General features: G+C 45.7%; 1 long non-coding RNA gene across 11 annotated transcripts in view; it reads right to left on the bottom strand.

Moving 5' to 3' along the window:
* The window catches only part of LOC120100803 (uncharacterized), a 50,248-nt gene extending 49,878 nt beyond the window's left edge, over window positions 1–370 (bottom strand). For 4 of the 11 annotated variants that reach the window (XR_015671582.1, XR_015671587.1, XR_015671585.1 and 1 more), the window contains exon 1: window positions 256–341. This is a non-coding gene — a long non-coding RNA (uncharacterized LOC120100803). Of the gene's footprint in view, window positions 1–255 lie in introns of all 11 variants that reach the window. The other 7 variants (XR_015671581.1, XR_015671579.1, XR_015671584.1 and 4 more) reach the window with 5 other exon arrangements.
* Window positions 371–19,656: the final 19,286 nt, after the last annotated feature.

Raw genomic sequence — 19,656 nt, 5'->3', positions numbered from 1 at the left:
CTTTTTTTCCTCCCACAGTGCGACATACACACCTCTTTCTAGAGCCCAACTTTGAAATGGCAGGAACCCAAATCATATTTTGGTTTTGTTTTCTGCTATATCACTATACCCACCTCTCATTACAAAACATACCATCCACCCCTTCCCAGATGACACTCTCCTTAGTGGGGTCACATGTCAGCTCCTGGCCATTTTACATCCCCTCTGTGCACAACTCCCACTGCTGAGTCCAGCCTGTGGTGCCTGGCTCCTTACTTTGGTTGCTTTTTTCTCAGGAACTTGACTCATCAGTAAAGTCCCAAGCTTAGCCCATCAGTTACAACTGTCAGCATCTGAATCCCAACTGCCAAGGTCTTTCCCATGGTGCTCTTGGGCACCAAGCCAACCAGAGAGAGCTACATGAAGTTAGTGTCCCTGGGTGTTCTGTGGTAGCTAGATGTAGTTAGAGGAGAGGTTTTCTGGTTGGAGTGCAGAGAAGGGAGGAGGGTAACTAATAAACCAGCCAACTCAAACCTGGTGTTGGCAGAATCTAAAGTGTCCGACCAACGAATGACAAGAAAGGAAATTTAGGTACAGGCTTTTTAGTTATGGACAGAAGTCATGTTGTATAATGAAGTTGGCAGCACACATTTTTAATGAGCTTTGGTTGCACACAGGAGAGCTCTGGTGAAAGGTGCTGGGGGACCCTCAGTGGTGTCTGTGCTGCTTGCTCAGCTTGGCCTAGGGTGGCAGCATCCATCCTTAACAGTGGACACACACTCCTGGCCATCCCCACCTTTGAAGCTGCTGAAAGTTCTAACAACAACCAGACTGGCTTGTTCTTGTTGGATAACCCTTCCTAGGTGTCTGTAACAAAGTCTCTATTGTTCTGTTGGCTCTTTTGAGATTCTTGGTATCTCATTTGAGGGAGCCTTTGTTCCCTCAAGGTAGAAAAACAAAAACCAGAAACCCACATATTACCAGGCCTTTTTACTAGCTGTCACAACACCAGCAGTGTGAGAGTCACTATGCGTAGGAGATGATGCTTATAAGGATCACTTCCCTTTAAAATGGGGTGCATAATTATTGTTTTAGGGGGCAGTTAATGAGTGGAACTTGTGGAAGATTAAACACATTAGATTTGGGAGGGCCAGTGGGGTGGAAGCAAGCCACCATCCTTCCCATGTGGAGAGGGAGGCTGAGTGCTAAGTGTGTCTCAGGAGTCTCTTTCCAACCCCACCCACCATGGGCTTAACAATGTCTGGTATGCCCTGGAAGCCACCCAGCCCTGGAAACCATTCCCAGAGAACACCCCAGTCTCTATGCATCAGTGCAGATTCAGCACACCACGGAGAACAAAGGGACAGTGCTGGCGTAGGGATAAGAGAGCCCTAAACGCATCAGAGAAGACCAGTCCTCCTTCTACCAGGAAAAAGACAACCACTCTCCCAGCCCTCAGGGAGCTCCACCTCAGGGCAAAGCTAGGAGCACATACCCAGAAACGGGAAAGGCCAATTGATATATCAAAGCAAGAGGTGTGAGCAAAGGATTGTGGGAGCCAGAGACAACGGAAGGCTGCAGAGAAGAAGGGACATTTGAGTGGGGCTTTGAAAGAGGAAGAAGAGTCCCACTGTTACACAGATGCTTTATAGAGGAAAAACAAACAGCAACATGGGAATGGTGCGACCAAATCCATAAAGCAGTTTCGACTTGCCGTGTGCCGTGGCAGGTCCCGGTCATGCTTTCAAATACAATGTGAGTCATAAAAAGAATGCACATACAGCACGCTCTTCCGTCCCTGCTTGAGCTTGAAAATCAAGTTTGTACTGCACAAAAAGCTGCCTGACACCCCCAAGTCAATGCCCACAGTTTTTACTGAAAGGGTAGGCAAGCAGGTAAAACTCAACTTTGGAAAATCTGAATACTAAAGTTGATGGGAACAGTGCAAAGCTGGGATAGCCTTTCCCCTTCGAAGCTGATACTAACCAGGTTAGCCCATTCAGTACTGTGTGTTAACACTACGCGGATATGTTAGATGTGGTTTCTCCACCAAGAAGCCCACTATCAGGGAATGAAAATGTACTGACTTGGGGCTGGGGATGTGCCTCAGTGGGTAAAATGCTTGCTATACAGCATGAGGATCTGAGTTCAAATCTCCAGCATTCATATAAATGCTGGCTGGAGGTGGCTTGCCTGTAATCCCAGCACAGCTTGCCTGTAATAGAGGGAGGGATAGTTAACTACGCTATTGGTAAGCTCTGGGTAAAGTGAGACACCTTTTCTCGATATATAAAGTAGAGAGAAATTGAAGAATATATCTGGCATGAACCTCTGGCTTCACACTACTGTGTACCCCCACATATGTGAGCATGTATGCACTCATGAATGAGTGCACACCATATGCATGCGCACACATGAAACAGAATAATGTTGAAAAGAAAGCCATGTCCTAACATGGGGTATCCCAAAGACTGGAACTGGCTGGCCACAATGGTCTCTGGGGACAAAAGCAAACATAGCCCCTGCTCTGTCCTGACTTCATCTTCGCTAGTTCTGCACACCCGTGCACAGCTCGAGACTGAAGAGCGCCATCCTCTTGCACCAGAAAGTGGATTTTCTTTCTCATAAGATGTATTTAATTCTTTTCATTGTAATGTTGGTCATTTTCTGACATGGAAGTCTGATTATTTAATGGCTCCGTCACTTCAGCACTGTGCCCCAAAGATGTCTGGTCATTTCCTCTTAGCACAAAAAATGGAAAAAGAAAAGAAAACTTGAATTCTACAATCCAGGAACTAAATGTTTCCTGAAATGGTTTTGTTTGTTTGTGTTATCCTGTAACCACTTTGGAAACACTTAAGTTTAGACATAAAAGTAGAGTTGTGTTGAAGCAGATTTAAAGGAATAAAAATTAGTTCTTCAAAACCCACTGAAGCTAACTTATATACAAGGAGAGAGAATATAAAATTGTGGAGTAAGGCCTGACCTGGGAGTACCAGCCTTTACTCCCATCATCTGGGAGGCAGAGGCAGGTTCATATCTGAGAGCATGAGGTCAGCCTGCGTGCTGTAAGAAGTGCAGGCTGGCCAGCAGTGTGTAGCCAGACTGTCTCAAAAAGATAACATATAGAGGTTGGAGAGATGGCTTAGTGCTAAGAGCATGAGCTGCTCTTGCAGTGGACCCAGGTTCAATTCCCAGCACCCACATGGTGGCTCACAAACACCTGTAAGTCTTGCTCCAGGAAATCTGCCCACCTCTTCTAATCTCCATGGGCACTAGGGGCACATGTGGTGTTCATAAATATGTATGCCAAAACTCTCATGCACACAAAAACAAATCATTTTTAAAGATAAAATATATACTACATATACATAATATATATGCTTTCTGAGTATATGGATCGTTAGTCCATTGTTAAGTCCGTGAGAAGGCATTGTGGGTAGAGTGTTAATGTATATAATCATAATATATACAATATACATAATAGCTATACTTGAATATGTACTGAAGTAGAATTATGGGACTGTTTTTCCTTTTGCTTTTCTGAATTCAAAAGATTTTGTTGTACGTGATTCCATCTGCCGGTGTTAGTGTGACATCTTCCAGAGAAGTCCCACAGCCCCCCAAACTGGTAACGCCAGCGCTCTTGGTTACCCTCCAGAACTTGATGGTAAGACCTTATGGCTGAAGACACCACATACTTGACTCATAGAACACTGGAGAACTCAAGTCTGGTACTGTCCCAGCCTTTTAGACTCCCATATCGTCTCCGATGACTAGCTTTCAAGGTTATAGCAAGTGCTGCATGCTATCAAAGGAGAAAAGTCAACGTCAGCCATTCCCAGCTGTGCACCCTGAAAACTATAGTGATGGCTGACCTTGCAAGTCATGCTCCCTGGTGGGGTCATAGCAGGGACATCATGGGTATAATCAATCACTTTCTGATTGGGCATTAGTCCTGCTCCATATGAAACCCATATGTGGGACTATTATGGCTAGACACGTCATAGGCGTGGAAGAGAGCCTACTGCTATCGTGCTACGAAACAGACATAGTCCTAAACGTTCCACATCTCATCTGAGAAGCTTTGGCTTGAAGCAGAAGGTGGTTAACACAAGAGCCCAACTGGCCAGCGTGCAGAGCACTCAGCCCTAAATAGACCATGTGTGCTGCACCTCGCTCTCTTCCAAGGCTCAGGGGTCATTGCAGAAGAGGGGGCAGAGTGAGTGTAAGAGCCAGGGGGCAGCTGTACGCGCGAACTCACAGGTTGAGACAGCCTGCACAAAACCTCTGTAAGCCCAAGACAGACCAGATCCCAACACGGAGAAGAGAGATGAGCATCCAACCCTACCCTCGCCACGGAGCTGATGGCAACTCTTAGCTCCTGGGAGAGGGGGAGGGAGTTTTCTCTAAGACTCTAGCCCCTGGTAAGTCTCCAGTGGAAGACTACACAGCCAAGAGCATAAGGGCAGCACAAATTGGTTCTGAAAGTCTTTAAAAAATGGAGGCAGGCCACAGTGGTGCATGTAGATCGTTAATGCCAGCACTCAAGAAGTAAAAGTAGACAGGCATCTGGGAGTTCAAGGCCAGCTCAGTCTATATAACACGTTCTGGACGAACCAGAGCTACATAGTAAGATCTTATCTCAAAACAATCAACACTGAAAACATAAAGTTGGATGAAGAGGTGGGTTCTGGGGAGAGTTGGGGGAGGGGGCCACAGGTGAATACACAAGCAAGCACTTTGTACAAAACTCAAAGAAGTTACAAAACATTAATTTCAAAAAAATGCTGAGTGGATCTCTATTCTCGTTGTTGTTTGTTTGTGTGTTTGGGTTGGTTTGTTTTTCCATATAGGGTTTCTCTGTGTCGCCCTGGCTGTCCTGAAATTCACTCTGTAGACCCAAACTTACAGGACCCTTGCCTGTCCTTGCCTCCCGAGTGCAGGAAACTAGAATCGGACCTTATCAGTTCCCTGAATTCAGAAGCTTATAGGATCCTCTAAGTGCAGAAGCTGGGGATCTGAGCAGGAAAGCCAATCCTCAAAGAAATCAAGGCCCACCATTCTTAGTCACATTTTTCATTATGTGTATTGTCAGAAAGGCAAATAGCACACTGTTTTGCTCCTGAACAGAATCCAAATACTTTCTAAACAATTAATAAGCATCCATGGGTCCCCACCCCACCCTGATAACATAACCCATGGCAAGACTGGACACCCAGGTAATAATGGTAACAGACTTCTCTGCAGTGAGACCAGAAGTTGTAAATCCTTAGTTTGGGGGAAGATCACATTTCAGGAAGTATGACAGAGTGAGGTCGGAAGGGGTTGGAGGCCGGCTGCCTATTCAACACACAGCAGGTGGAGATACCCAGCCCCACTCTCTAGTTATGTGGAAAGTTCTCATGGTAGGAGCTGGGGGTGTGGCTTCACTGGTAGAGTTTTTGCCGAGCACGCAGGAAGCCCAAGTTTCATGCCTGACACCTCCTAATCCAGGTGTGGTGCTGCGTATCTGTAACCCGAACACTTGAGAGATACAGACAGGAAAATCAGGAGTTCCAGGCCAACCTACAATGAGTTGGAGGCCAGTCTGGGCTACACTCTGTCTCAAGAAAGATTGAGAATTAGGCGAGTGGATGCGATAGTCCGTGTTGGGCCAGGAGCTGGCTTTTATTCACAATATAACCAGGGCACTCTCTCTCTATCTCTCTGTCTTTCTCTCTCTCTCTCTCTCTCTCTCTCTCTCTCTCTCTCTCTCTCTCTCTCTCTCTCTTCCCACCCCCCCCCCAATGTTTTAGGCTGCTGCCTAGACCTCAGCAGTGTGCTCAAAGCTGGGAAGTGACAGAGTCAGGATTTGAACACACACCCACAACATCGGTGTCATTTGCAAAAAGGTGTTTAGACAGTAGGCCATTCCCTGTCTCATCTTAGGGCTGCAAAGCAGAAATGACTTCAGCAGGGACGGCCACTTTGTAGCTTTCTTGTCACTGGCTCATCCAGTGCCCTGCACATATGTGGGTTAACACGGCACACATCTGTAACTGCAGAGTTCCACAGAATCTGCCCCTCCTCAGAGACTAGGGTGAAAACGAATAGTGCTACCTGGCACGATGATGCATATCCTTGACCTCAGTGCTCAGGAGGCCGAGGCAAGTGGATCTCTCAATGCAAGACAAGCCAGAGGTATGTGGTGATGCCTTCTCTCTCTCTCTCTCTCTCTCTCTCTCTCTCTCTCTCTCTCTCTCTCTCTCTGTGTGTGTGTGTGTGTGTGTGTGTGTGTGTGTGTGTGTGTGTGCATGTATGTGAAAGCCAGAAGGCAATCTTTTGTGTCACTTATCAGATGGCAGGCTCTTATATTTGTTTGTTTGTTTGTTTGTTGAATGTGTGTGTACGAGTGCCAGAGTGTATGTATGTGCACCATATGTCTGAGAAAGCCTGCAGAGGTCAGAAGAGGGCTTTGGATCCCCTGGAACTACAGCTGGGTGACAGGCACCAAACACAGGCCCTCCTCAAGAGCGGCCAGCGTTCTTAACCACTGAGCCACCTCTCCAGTCCCAGGTCACCTTAGTTGTTGTGACAAAGTCTCTCATTCATCTGGAGTCCCCCAGGCAGGCTGCTCTGGATGGCCTGTGAACCCTGGAGCTCTGCCTGGATCTATTTTCTCAGTGCTCGGATCACGGACATGTGTCCCAACTTCCTGTTTTCCCATGGATTCTGGAAGTTGAACTTGCGTCCTCTCGTTTGCAAGACTGAACTATCCCTGCAGTTTTACCTCCTAAACCCTCCATCTCCTGATGCCATGTTCCCTTCCCCCTGTGCCCTTTGACGGTCTGCCATGCTCTGGGCTACCTATCCTCATGGGACCCTGGGCAGGGAACAGTTAGCTGGTATCTTTCTCTCTCATTTCCTCATCTGCAAAGAGTAGATAATCCTGGGATAAGCTCTCCAGAGTTTATTAAGGATCAAATGTGCCTCTCCCTGCAGACTGTGCATCTATCTGCCGGTGACTTAGACCACCCTTATACTAGTTCTGCTTCATCTCTTTGTGTACCTGCCTTTCGACCTTGTCCCTTTCTGAGTTGCCCTGTTTAATCCCTTCCTTTCCTCCTCTCACTTTCATAGCATAGATCCTTCCAGGAAGCTGGATAGGCACCTGGTCCTCAGCACTGCCCTCCTCCCAGCTCCTGCTACACTGGGGAAATTCCAGGCAGCATTCACTGTAAGCTGACCTAGCGGCCTCGCCCTGGGCCACCTGCACTCGAGCCCCTGTTGGGCCAAGCACTAGCTGCAAGGCTGAGCTAATGTGTCCCCTAAGACCTTCCAGTAAAGTCTAATGGCACCATGCTGAAGTCCCACCACAGTGCCACCTGGCCCTGGTAGCTGTGGTGCAGGTGTCCAGCCCAGAACCATCATGTATATTCTAAGCCTTGACTTGGAGAGACAGCCAGTGTCTAGGAAAACAATCACCACTCCTTTCAAGCCAAAGGCCATCAGCCGTTACTGCCAACTCGGCCTAACATCTCAAACTGCAAACTCCTGCTTTGCAGCAGAGGACTGGAGACTTCCGTTGCTGTAGGACTCTATTGTGAACACAGAAACCAAGATCGACTAAGATGTGTTTTGTCTGAAAAGGCCTGGCTTGGGAGTGGAGGTCGGTTGTTTTCCCTGCAAAGGAAGCGGCTACACTCACCACAGCACGTGTTCGTGGCCTGCATACAATACAAAATAGTGTGATTTGTCAGCGTATCAATTAAACAGTAAGTCTTAGTGCCAGGTTTGGTAGCATAAGCCTTTAATCCAGCACACAGGAGGGAGCGGGAGGTGATCTCTGTGAGTTTGAGGGCACCCTGGTCCACATAGTGAGTTCCAGAACAGTCAGGGATGTGCAGAGAAAACTTGCCTCAAAACAACAGAGGGGAAAACATGATGTTGCCAGCCTATGATTGGCTACTTGGGGTAGAGGAAGGAGATGAAGAGATTAAGGCATTCTCAGCAGCTGCTTAGGAAGTTTGAGACCACCCTGAGAGAGACATACATACATACATACATACATACATACATACATGATAGATACATACATGATAGATACATACATGCATACACATATGCATACATGATAGGTAGATACATACATGATAGATACATACATATATACATGAAAGATAGATACATATATACATACTACAGACAGAAAGACATACAGACAGACATGCATGCATAATACATACATACAGGCAAGACATATAGACAGACAGACGCATCTTTGGTACTCCAACCCAATAATTCAGAAACTGCGGAAGTTCTCTGGAAGTCTAGTGGTTAGAACTTGGTACTCTCACTACCAACATGTGGGAGGCCCAGGTTCGATTCCAAGTCAGGGAAGGCTTTATTTGGCACATACTTTTAATCTCCGGACTCCGGGAAGCAGAGGCAGGTGAGTTTCCATCAGTTCCAGGCAAGCCAGGGCTAAGTAGTAAGACGTTATCTCAAAAAGAAAAAAGAAAGAAATGTCTTCTAACTGCATTCATGTCTGTGTGCAGGTGCTGGGGGATGGGCAATAGATACAGAACAAAAATGAAGGCAACCTCAAAGTCTACCAATTAAAAATGGATGAATGAATTATGCTAATTTTACTCAAGGACTACCATTTAACTACTCTTTAAATGCACGGAAATGGGATCTGGGGTATAGCTCACTGGTATAGCTCACTGGTATAGCTCACTGGTATAGCTCACTGGCAGAGTGCCTGCCTAACATACTTAGGCATTAGATCCACGGGATAGAAACACATTCACATTTATATTTGCAACTTCCAAAACTGAGTGTGTGGGAAGCAGAGAAGGGAACTTGGCTGGGGAAGGAACTACTCATCATGCCCTGGAACTTAGCTGGGAGAGGACCTGCCCAGGTGTCAGGGTTCTGTATCTAGCACAAGAAAGGGAAAGGACTAGGAAATCCTGAGAAAAGTGTCTTCAGAAGGGTGCACACCAAGAGGAGAGGTGCACACCTTTAATCCCGTATTTGGGAGGCAGAAGCAGGGACATCTTTGAATTTAAAGCCAAGCTGGTCAAGACAGGGAGTTTCAGACCAGCCAGAGCTACATAGCGATACCCTGTCTCCAAAAGGGAAACCGAGCTAGGGGACAGGCTGGAGAGATGGCTCAGCAGTTAAGAGCACTTGGCTTCAGTTCCCAGAATCCACTAGTTGTAACTCCAGTTCTAAGGATCTGATGCTGTCATCTGGCCTCTGAAAATGTCAGGTACATAGTTGGTACATAAATATGCTTGTAGACAAAATACTTAGACACGTAATAACAAATCTTAAAAAACTGTTAAGAAGAAATACACAGCAAACTGGTGATGAAGACATCATTTGACATTTTCAAGAAAACTGATCAGAGGGTTGGAGAGGTGGCTCAGCAGTTAAGAACACTGGCTGCTCTTCCAAATGACCCAGGTTCAATTCCCAGCACCCACATGGCCACTCACAACTGTCTGTAACTCCAGTTTCAGGAGATCTGACATACATGCAGGCAAAACACCAATGCACATGAAATAAAAATAAATACATTTAATAAAAAGAAAGAAAACATCAGTTCCACTCAATCATTACCCTGTATGTGCATTTATGTATATGTGAATATATATGTGTGTGTATACTTTGTACTTGTGTATGTCTACATTAATCGCTTCTCGGCCTTTTGGCTAAGATCAAGTGTGTATGTCTACATTACCTATTATATGTGCATTTGTGTTATATGTGTGTGTATGCATATGTGTGCATGTGTTAATATGTGTGATTGTGTCTCTGTGTTTGTAGGTGTATATTTGTGTGTGTTTCTTTGTATGTTTGTGTATGTACTTTGTACTTATACATGTCAATAAATCTATTATATGTGAATTTGTGTTATATTTGTGTGTGTATGCTTGTGTATGTATACATGTGTATGATTTGTCTGGTTTGTATATGTGTATTTCTGTGTGTTACTGTGTATATGTTTGTGTGTGTACTTTGTACTTGTGTATGACTATAAATCTATTATATGCACATTTGTGTTATATGTGTATGTGTATGTTTATGTATACGTGTGTGTTTATGTCTGGTTTGTAGGTATGCATTTCTGTGTGTTTCTGTGCCTGGGTGTGTGTGTCCCTGTGTGTGTATGTGTGTGTGTCTGTGTGTCCGTGTGTGTGTGTGTGTGTGTGTGTGTGTGTGTGTGTCTGTGTCTGTGTCTGTGTTATGTCCGTGTCCGTGTGTGTATGTGTGTGTTTCAAATACTGCCTTCCTTAGTTGTATTTACATTCCCATTTCACTCATTCTTATCTCAAAATAAATCCCTTTGTCAATGTGTCTTTAAAAATTAGAAAAGCGCTTTCCTGGAGAGCCAGTAGCCTGGTGGATCTACTCTGCTAAGTAGTGTGCTGAACAAACCCATTTGAGCAGAATGAGGCCAGCAGGTGAGAACGTAGAGGCAGTGAAAAAGAGAATGTTAGCCACTCCAGGGACTTCACTTTAGCCTCCCTCCTTGTGTCAGGGCATCCAGGTGAAGTCAGGCTGCAGGTCTCACCCCTCTTATTGTTCCTTGAGCTCCTTCCTGCCTGCCCTGGAGCCCACTGCTCCCTGCAGGGCTCAGAGCTGGCCCTGGGGCTGGTGTCTGCAGGCTGCATGTTGCATCATGTTCAGGACCCTCAGGAAGCTTTGAGGTATCCTGACTTTCAGACAGACAAGCCACCAAAGTAAACACCGTGGGAGACACAGCAGGCCACACACCTACAAGACTCTGACATTTCAACCATTAGCACATGTCAAAGTGGTTTAAGATTGATTAAAATGATTAGGCCCCTGTGCTTAGAAGCCTCGCTCCTCATCCCTGGGTGAGTTTTCTCCCTTTCCATTTCCCGAAAAACACCGACCATCAGCAAGGTTTGGTAATACTGCAAAATCTGGGACAGAAAACTGTCACAGCCTCCTCTGTGGGGCACCCAGCCACCTCAGAGATGATGTGACAAAGAGAGAGCTTTTCCAGATGGAAAATGTCTGTGAAAACATTAGAGCACAGGTAGGGAAACTCTTGGGGCTGAGGTATTCACTCACCCCCAAAAGTGTGTGCTTTTTAATGGATGCTTCACAGCGCTTATATCTCTCCCATCAGTTCCGAGCGTGCAAATAGAAGGTTGAGCCCAAACCTTAGGAAGAAGTGATAACACACAAAGCTAGCAATTGTCTAGATAAATCAGGTTTTGAAATCCGAGTAACAGTAAACAGATCCTCACCCAGGCCTCTATAAACAGTCCCAATTAAGCTGCCTGGGTCACACACACACACACACACACACACACCACACACATACACACCACACACATCACACATACCACACACACACACACAGACACCATACACACCCACACACACCACACACACACACACCCCACACACACACACACCAAAGTAGAAGGCTGTTTTGGGAAGAAGAAGGGGATGAGCAGGAGGGGGACGGGAACCAGGCAGGATGACGGACAGAGTATGATCAAAGTACACAATGCCAAGTGTCATAAGGGAACCCACTAGTGTGTGTAGTTAATATCTGCTAATAAAAATAGTTACAGCATCCAAAGCACAGGTTCTCTTCATTCTAGACATGCTTTGAAACCTGGGTCCTGACCTAGATTTCTTTAGAGAGACTTTATTGGTTCGATGTGTAATATATGAAATAAATAAGATCACACATTAAGATATGATCTTCTTTCTGCCTCTTTGGGAATCAGGGACCTTCTCAGCGTGGAGCTTCTTTGGCCCTGCACCCCAACCAGAAGGCACCATGGAGGGCTAGCTCTCAATACATTACAGTCAGAGAAGAAGAAATTGCACTGTGCTACACGCACAACGCTGTGACTACACTTAACCGTAATCTACTGTGCCTTTCAAAATTTCCTCACCACCAAGAAATGGGAAGGGTTTGGGGTGATAAACACATGGATTCCTTTGCAGGTGCTGTGCTCGGTGTATAAAATAGCACTGGACCGAGGATGTAGCTCAGTGGCAGTGTGTGCTCAGTACACCCTGGGTTCAGTCTCTCACGCCAAAGACAAAACACAACCAATAACAGAAGAAAATTATCATGCTGTACCCATGTGCATGTGCACTTACTTTATTGCAATTAAACTTGAAGTGCAGGGCTGAAGGGGTGGCTCAGCAGTGAAGAGCATTTGCCACATTTGCAGAGGACTGAGTTCAGTTCCCGGCACCCATGCTACTCGACTCAACGACCACCTCTAATTCCAGCTGCAAGAGATCCAGCGCCCTCTTCTGGCTTCTATGGGAACTGCACTCATGTGCCCATTACGCACACAGACATGTAAATAAAAATAAATCTTAAAAAAATAAAATAAAATTTAAAAAGTTTAAAAGACATTCCTCAATAGCACTTGACTAAATTCAGGACACCTTCTATAAGTTGTTTTTTGTTTTTTGGGTTTGTTTTTTTGTTTTGTTTTGTTTGACAAACATCATGGCAAACATCAGTTCCCCTGCTGAACCTGATCCTCGGAGGTGATCAGGTAAAGATTAGCTGTTAGTGTGAACACTTGGAATTCCATTTGCTCTCTGACTTAATTGGATTGGGGTCCACTTCTATTACATAGCCAGCTTCCCAGTTCCTCATTCTTCCTATCAAACTCCCTCTGCCACTGAGATGCTCCACTCTGGAAAACGCAGAATTTCAGGATGTACCTCAGGCAGCTCGGTTCTCCAAGGCTCTTTTAATTCTTAAGTGGCTTTTCCACATTCAATATTGAATGTTGACTCCCTTTTTCTTTCTCTGGTTAACAGTTTTTGTTTCGTTTTGCTTTCTTTTTCAGAGAAAATGTTGATTTATTTTGAATCACAGGACGCAGGGTGCGGTCAGCAAGTATGGATGTGAGACCATGAGTGGAGGAGTTGGAGAAGACCAGAACAGCATATCAGATCCTCTAGGACTAGAGTTACAGGTGGTAGTGGGACACCAGACATGGGTGCTCAGAACTAAGTCAGTTCTTCTGTAAGAACAGTATACGCTCCTAATAACTGGGCAACAGAAAGTCGGGCTTGGACTCCCCTCGTTTTTGTGCCTCTAAACAGATTCAATATGTGTTCTTTGTCTCTCCCTCCCATGGACTGGTCTCCCTTTCTCTCTGTGTTTCTGTCTACGTTCACAACACCTGTCTCCCCAGGAAGCACATATCCCATTTCTTTAGCTCCAGGAGTAGGCGTTTATATTATTTCCCAAAGGGTAAGAGAAAGCTATCAGAACTTGGCAACATATAAAGTAAATACCCACTAATTGCAATGCGTTCATTTAAGTCAGCCTTTATCCCCCATTCACATTGTAGTCGATGTCTCTCTTTGAAGTCCTGTTGAATTTGTCCAAAATTACCTCGCCCGAGGCAGGCAGCTGTTTGGAACATTTGTTGTGAATGATCCCCAAAGCAGTAAATCTCAGCATTGGTACAGGCTCACACACCACAAAAAGGAAGCGTCCCGGGCAGGGCAACCATCCAGGCTCAGATCCCCACGGTAGGAAGAGAAAAGAGAGAGAAAGGGAGAGAGAGAGAGAGAGAGAGAGAGAGAGAGAGAGAGAGAGAGAGACGCACGCAGCTCTTAGGGTATGATGCTTAGCATATCCGTGATGATGTTATAAACCATAGCCTTGTACTTTACTCACATACAGAACCAGCAGTCAGCTGTGAACTAGCTGGTAGGGGAGGGGGAGGCTGGAGAGATGGCTCAGCAGTTCAGAGCATTGACTACTCCACAGGTCTTGGGTTCAACTCCCAGCAACTGCATAGTGGCTCACAACCATCTGTAATAGGATCCGATGTCCTCTTGTGGTGTGTCTGAAGACAGTGACAGTGTACTCACATATATAAAATAAATAAATCTTTTTAAAATATAATAGCTTATGTTTTTTGCCATTTTACTCTCACCCCAGAACTTTATTTTACCTATATAAAGAAGCATGCCCTATAGGCACCATGCATTTTACCTGCCTGGATGTGTGCTGTCCTTACACGTGATGCAGGCATGCTCTGACACTTCCAAAGCTTCGAACCCTATGCAGGGCATCCTTCTTCCTATTTTAAAGGAATAAGTGTTGTCTAAGTACTTTCTGCCTATGTCCAGGCTCTGCTTTTGTGAGCTTAGAACTGACTCTGCAGCAGCAAATGGAAAGACTTGAACTTAAGCCAGTGACTCCCTAACCCAACAGGGAAGACTTCTTATTTTACAGAGCTTCATGGGAGACATCATGGGCACGTGGGAAGTGGCAGGAGATTGTGCTGCAGCCCCAGGGACAGCTCGTCTTCAGGCAGTGGCAAATGAAGCCATCAGCAAGAATTATATACTGTCAGAGTCGTGCTGGAGGAGTTCAGCATGTACCAGCACACAGGAGAGCAAGTCAGGAGATTGGGAGCTTGAGGACAGCCTGGGGGGTGGGGGGCGGGATTGGTGGAGGAACAGCTAGTAAAGCTGATGATTTCATATTCTCAGGACGCCTCGGTGATTACATCAGCAACAGAGCTGCTGGTCTTCTTTCTCTGTGCTTATTACATGATTATCTGTGAGAACTGAAATTTTCAGATAGATAGATGATAGATAGATAGATAGATAGATAGATAGATAGATAGATAGATAGTAGATAGCTGGATGGATAGATAGATAGATAGATAGATAGATAGCTGGATAGATAGATAGATAGATAGATAGATAGATAGATAGATAGATAGGTAGATGGTAGATAGCTGGATGGATAGATAGATAGCTGGATAGATAGATAGATATAGATAGATAGATAGATAGATAGATAGATAGATAGATAGATAGATAGATAGAAGATAGATATGAAAATATGCCAGGTTAAAGAAAAGTCTATACTCCTGAATCTAACTTAACAGAATTGGCAGGAACTCATGTCCTTTATTCATGGTTCACATACTAAGGTGGGAGGAGGGGTGTGTGACTTTGTAAGCCTTTAATCCCAACCCTTGGAAGGCAGAGGCAGGCAGATCTCTGTACGTTTAAGGCCAGCCTGGTCTGCTGGTCTGCTCCAGGCCAGGCAGAACTGCATAGTTAGACTGTTTCAAGTGAAGAGGAAATAAAAGAATAAATGAACACTGGGAAGTCTACCAAAGGATGACAAAGCAGTTGAGTCACCCTGGTGCCCAGACACTAGCCCTATGCTGTGTGCCAGTGATAGGAAATGTCCACGCTGGCTCTGGAGGGAGGGGGAAGAAGCTGCCACTGGCAGAGGGATACTCTCAGCACTGATACGGGGAATAACTAGTGTGGGTGGAAATACCCGGAGCAGTCTCTCCACAGCTCTGCAGGTGCATCACTGCTAATGACATCAGAAGCTGACCTCGGTGTCTCTGCACCTCTGTGATACCCATTGCTTGATACTCATTTGATAGTGAGTAATATTCCACTCTACCATTTTCAGTACTAGCCTACCTTCTCTATGCTTTTGCCACTACAATTATTTATTATTTATTTGTGTGTGTGCATGTTGGACACATTGTGGCTGTGGAGGTCTGAGGTCAACTTGCAGAAGTCAGGTCTTTCTTTTCACCCTGGGGGTCCCAGGAATTGAATTCAGGTCTCTAGGCTTTGCACAGCAACCTCCTTTTCCCACTGAACTGCCACACAGGCCCTCTTATATGCTTCTAAAAGTTTATTTATATCTTAGAGATACATTGCAAAAGGTTGAGGGGTGGCTCAGTGAGAGGAGATGTGACTATCATGCCTAAAACCCTGAGCACACACACACACGCACACTCACACACACACTCACACACACAGAGGAATTCTAAAGCAATTAGTCTAACATCTTTTCTCTTTAAAAGATGTGTGTTTTCCTTGAGGTTTTCTGTTCTGCCATCCCCAGGAGAAGTCTAGTGCCCTTTGAGGTGCTCAGTACCTGTCGTCTGTCTGTCCAGGTCTTCTTAGCCAGCTCCGCCACCGTGAGTGGCTGTCCCAGATTGATGCTGTTTGTCTATCCCACTCCCCGGGGTAACTTCCCAAACATCTGTAACTTATCGTCCTACTGAACTTCACACACGTGTGTAACCAGCTTGACTGCGAATTCTTCATTTGAGCCCAGAGCCCAGAAGGAGATCCCTCATATCGTGTAAGTTCGAGAGGATAAACCACACTTCCAGGATAGTGTGTGTTTAGCCCTCATCTTGAAAGATTCCTTTTGTGAGAAAGCTCAGATCCAATTTCAGTACTAGGCATCTCCACAGCTTCTGAGAGCGGATGCCAATCATTTGTCTTGGTTGCTACGGGGGTTGGGGGGCAGCGTAGCCCTTAGCACTCTGTAAATCAGAGCAGACACTTCTTCATAGGTGAAGCCACCGTGTGGACATGTGGAGGAGGGCTGAAGCCAGAGGCAGCTCTGACTCCTGAAAACTGCTCTCTGAGGATTCAGGTTGGTTTTGTCTTGGAACATCAGATGTTTGTCTGAGGTTAGAGGGCAGCACTGAAACTGAAACAGCCTAAAAGTGCTGCTACCACCCTTAAAACATCAGTATCTGGAAAAGGTGGAAGACTGAGGGGGCAGCCCTGAAAACCAACGGCCTCACACTAATTTGTTTTTAATCTCTGTTTATTTGTGCCTCCCTTAAAACCGTTTCTGTGAATAGCACTTAGGAAGCAGCATTCTTTAGCTCTGCTGAGAATGTCTAGCCCCACCATCCCAGACACTAAAGTAATTTCTTCTGAAGTCACTGTCTTACATGATGGCATACTGGTCCTGGCTTCACCTGCCACCCGCTGTTGCCTTTAAGATAGCAAAAACCAGATTGATCTATTTTTTTAAAAAAAAAATGTTTGCTTATGTTGAACAGTGAAATCTTATGCTGGGAAAAGTCCCTATTTTTAATAAGCCTTAAACAACAACAAAAAATTCTACCTTAGGTGCTAATTAGAATCTAGATTCAGGTGTGAACCTCTTTGACTGAAAGTGCGTGTTGAGTAACTGCAGGAAATGGGCCAATTTGAGGTACAGCAGCAATTACTGAATTAGTAGAAAAGTTCAAGTCAGGCTTCAGGTATCAGATCATTACAGAGCCTTCTGGGTACAGCTAATCCCACAGCCACTGGGCTCCCAGCACCTGTGCGTGCCTGTGTGAGAGCCCAGGGAGGGGAGGGAGCTGTTTCCCCCTCAAGGAAACAGCTCACAAGAGTGCAGAATCCATCCAGGGTAACCCACCTTCCTCCTGTGCTTTCCCTCTTAGGACAATGATCTTAGAATCTATTTTAACTGATGAGATGGCTTCATTCTCAGTCCCAGCATTAGCTACAACCTCAGTGTCCTGGGAAGGGACCAATATTATGCCTAGAAAGCCGGGCTCTGAGGTAGCCTCCACATCCACAGGGGTGGAATGGGGTGGGGTGGGATGGGGATGTTCCTGAACTTGGTTGTTGCCAAAAGTGGAGAAAATCCTTCACCCTGCTGCAGCGAGAGTCTCCAAAGGCCTTGAAGGGGGCATTGGTGGGAACCAGCAGGGTGGCCGTTTGTTGGTGGGGCTCTTCAGTTCCTCTGGTAGGATGAGTTTAATTCAATCTTCAAGTTTTTTCTAGGTGCCTACTGCCACATCCCTCAGGACTGTGTTTGGTGAGTCATTGCTGCACATTGCTGACAGGGTTGCTGGCATTACAGGTGTGAGACACCCACCTCACCTCCACAATTGATCATCTTGAGTCCAACTTGAAGACTTACATCATTGGACTTTTTCTCTACTTCAGTTCAGCTCCTCATTCCCACCAGTTGGAGAGATCTGAGTGCACTGGTTTCTTTCACCCCAAAGCATACTAGGCAGCCCACCTTTCTTCCCATTGGCAGCTAAGTTTGGAAAGATCTAGAGGCTCTCTGGGCTTCCAGCTTGACTCATCCAGCTCTTCAACACAGACGTGAACTCTTGTAACTTGTCATCTATCCTGAGAGTCTTGTCATATTCAGAGTCAAGTTGAGGAAAGAAAATGAAAGATCTGGGCGTGGTGGGTGTAATCCTGTAATCCTAGCACTCAGGAAGCTGGGGCAAGAAGATTAGATGTTTGAGGCCAGTCCAGACTATATAGCAAAACCCATCCAAGAAATGAGAAAGGAGGGAAAATGGGACTGAGAAGGAGGGAGGGAGGGAGGGGAAGGAAGGAAGGAAGGAAGGAAGGAAGGAAGGAAGGAAGGAAGGAAGGAAGGAGAGGTGGATATGTGGTACACATCTATAATCTCAGCTCTTTGGAGGTATAGGAAGGAAAATGAGAACTCAAGGTTATCCTCATCTACACAGCAAGTTTGAGGTCAGACTGGGCTATGCGAGACCCTGACCAGAGTGAGAGACAGAAAAATAGCACCAAGTCTTCAAAAACAAATGCAAGATCAGAAAGAGGAAAGTGGTTAAAAACAAAAACAACAAAAATAAACCTGTCCTTGTCTTCTAGAGCTACTGTAACAAAACGCTGGAGGTTGGGTAGCCTAAAAAGTAGAAAGTTACTCTCCCACTCCTCTTTATTGAATCATTTATTCACACTCAGTATCCTTCCTTCTTAGGCTTGGAAGCTCAAGGTGGAGGCATTGGGTCTTGCTAAGGTCTCTCTCTCTCTCTCTCTCTCTCTCTCTCTCTCTCTCTCTCGCTCTCTCTCGGTTTGCTGATGGTCATTTGCTATCTCTTCATGTGGTCTTCCCATGTCATGGACCTCTTTCTGTGAAGGTGTCAGACATGCATGTAAATAGTCTCACTTTAGAGCTGGGCACAGTATCTCTCGTTTTTCATTGCAGCATTCAGGAGCCCGAGCTGTGAGTTCAGGGCCAGCCTAGTCTACATAGTAAGTTCCGGGACAAAGATACAAAAAGAGATCCTGTCTCAAAACCCATCATCATCTTCCTCCTCCTCCTCTTCCTCCCCACTCCTTCCCCTCCCCCCTCTTCCTCCTCTCCTCATCACCACCACCATCATCATCATCACTGGCTCACTTTAACTTATTTCTCTCTGAAAGACCCAACCTCACATTCCAAAGCACTAGGGACAAGGACCACAAAGTAACTAAAGGATGATGCCCCCCTCTTGGTATAACCAAGTTACCCCACCTTCCAGCGGTACCAGACAGCGGTGAGACAAGGTCACATGTAACCCAACTGTGCACAGAGCTTTGATGCAGGAAAGAGAGATGTCGAAGTGCAGGGGTAAAACAAGGTCTTCACACAGCCCCATCTGGCCTCAAACTTACAGTAGCCTTTCTGCATCCATCTCTCGAGTCCCCAGACTACAGGTGTATAGTACTCCACCTGGCTTGTGCATGAGGAACTAAGGTAAGCCATCGGAGGGTGCTCAGAAGTTAGCAAGCACCCGGATGTGGAAGCTCTTTTTAAAACTAGAAATAAAGCTACGGTATGATCCAGAAACTCTACTTCTGAACAGATCTCACAAGGAAAAGAAGTCAGCATGTATGTTAGAGACATCTGAGCTCACATAGTGACTGGCAGCATTAGCAGAGCTAAGATGTGGTGTTGTTTTAATTGTGTACCAGGGACAAGTGGATAAGAAGATGTGGTGTACGTATTTATGCACAGTGAAATATTACTCTGGCTTTTTTTTTTTTTTTTTTGGTTCTTTTTTTCGGAGCTGGGGACCGAACCCAGGGCCTTGC

Source organism: Rattus norvegicus, chromosome 2 (assembly GCF_021556685.1).
Source record: "Rattus norvegicus strain SHRSP/BbbUtx chromosome 2, alternate assembly SHRSP_T2T, whole genome shotgun sequence".
In the NCBI taxonomy this organism is placed as follows: Eukaryota; Metazoa; Chordata; class Mammalia; order Rodentia; family Muridae; genus Rattus; species Rattus norvegicus.
This window is presented reverse-complemented; position numbering and strand designations above follow the sequence as displayed.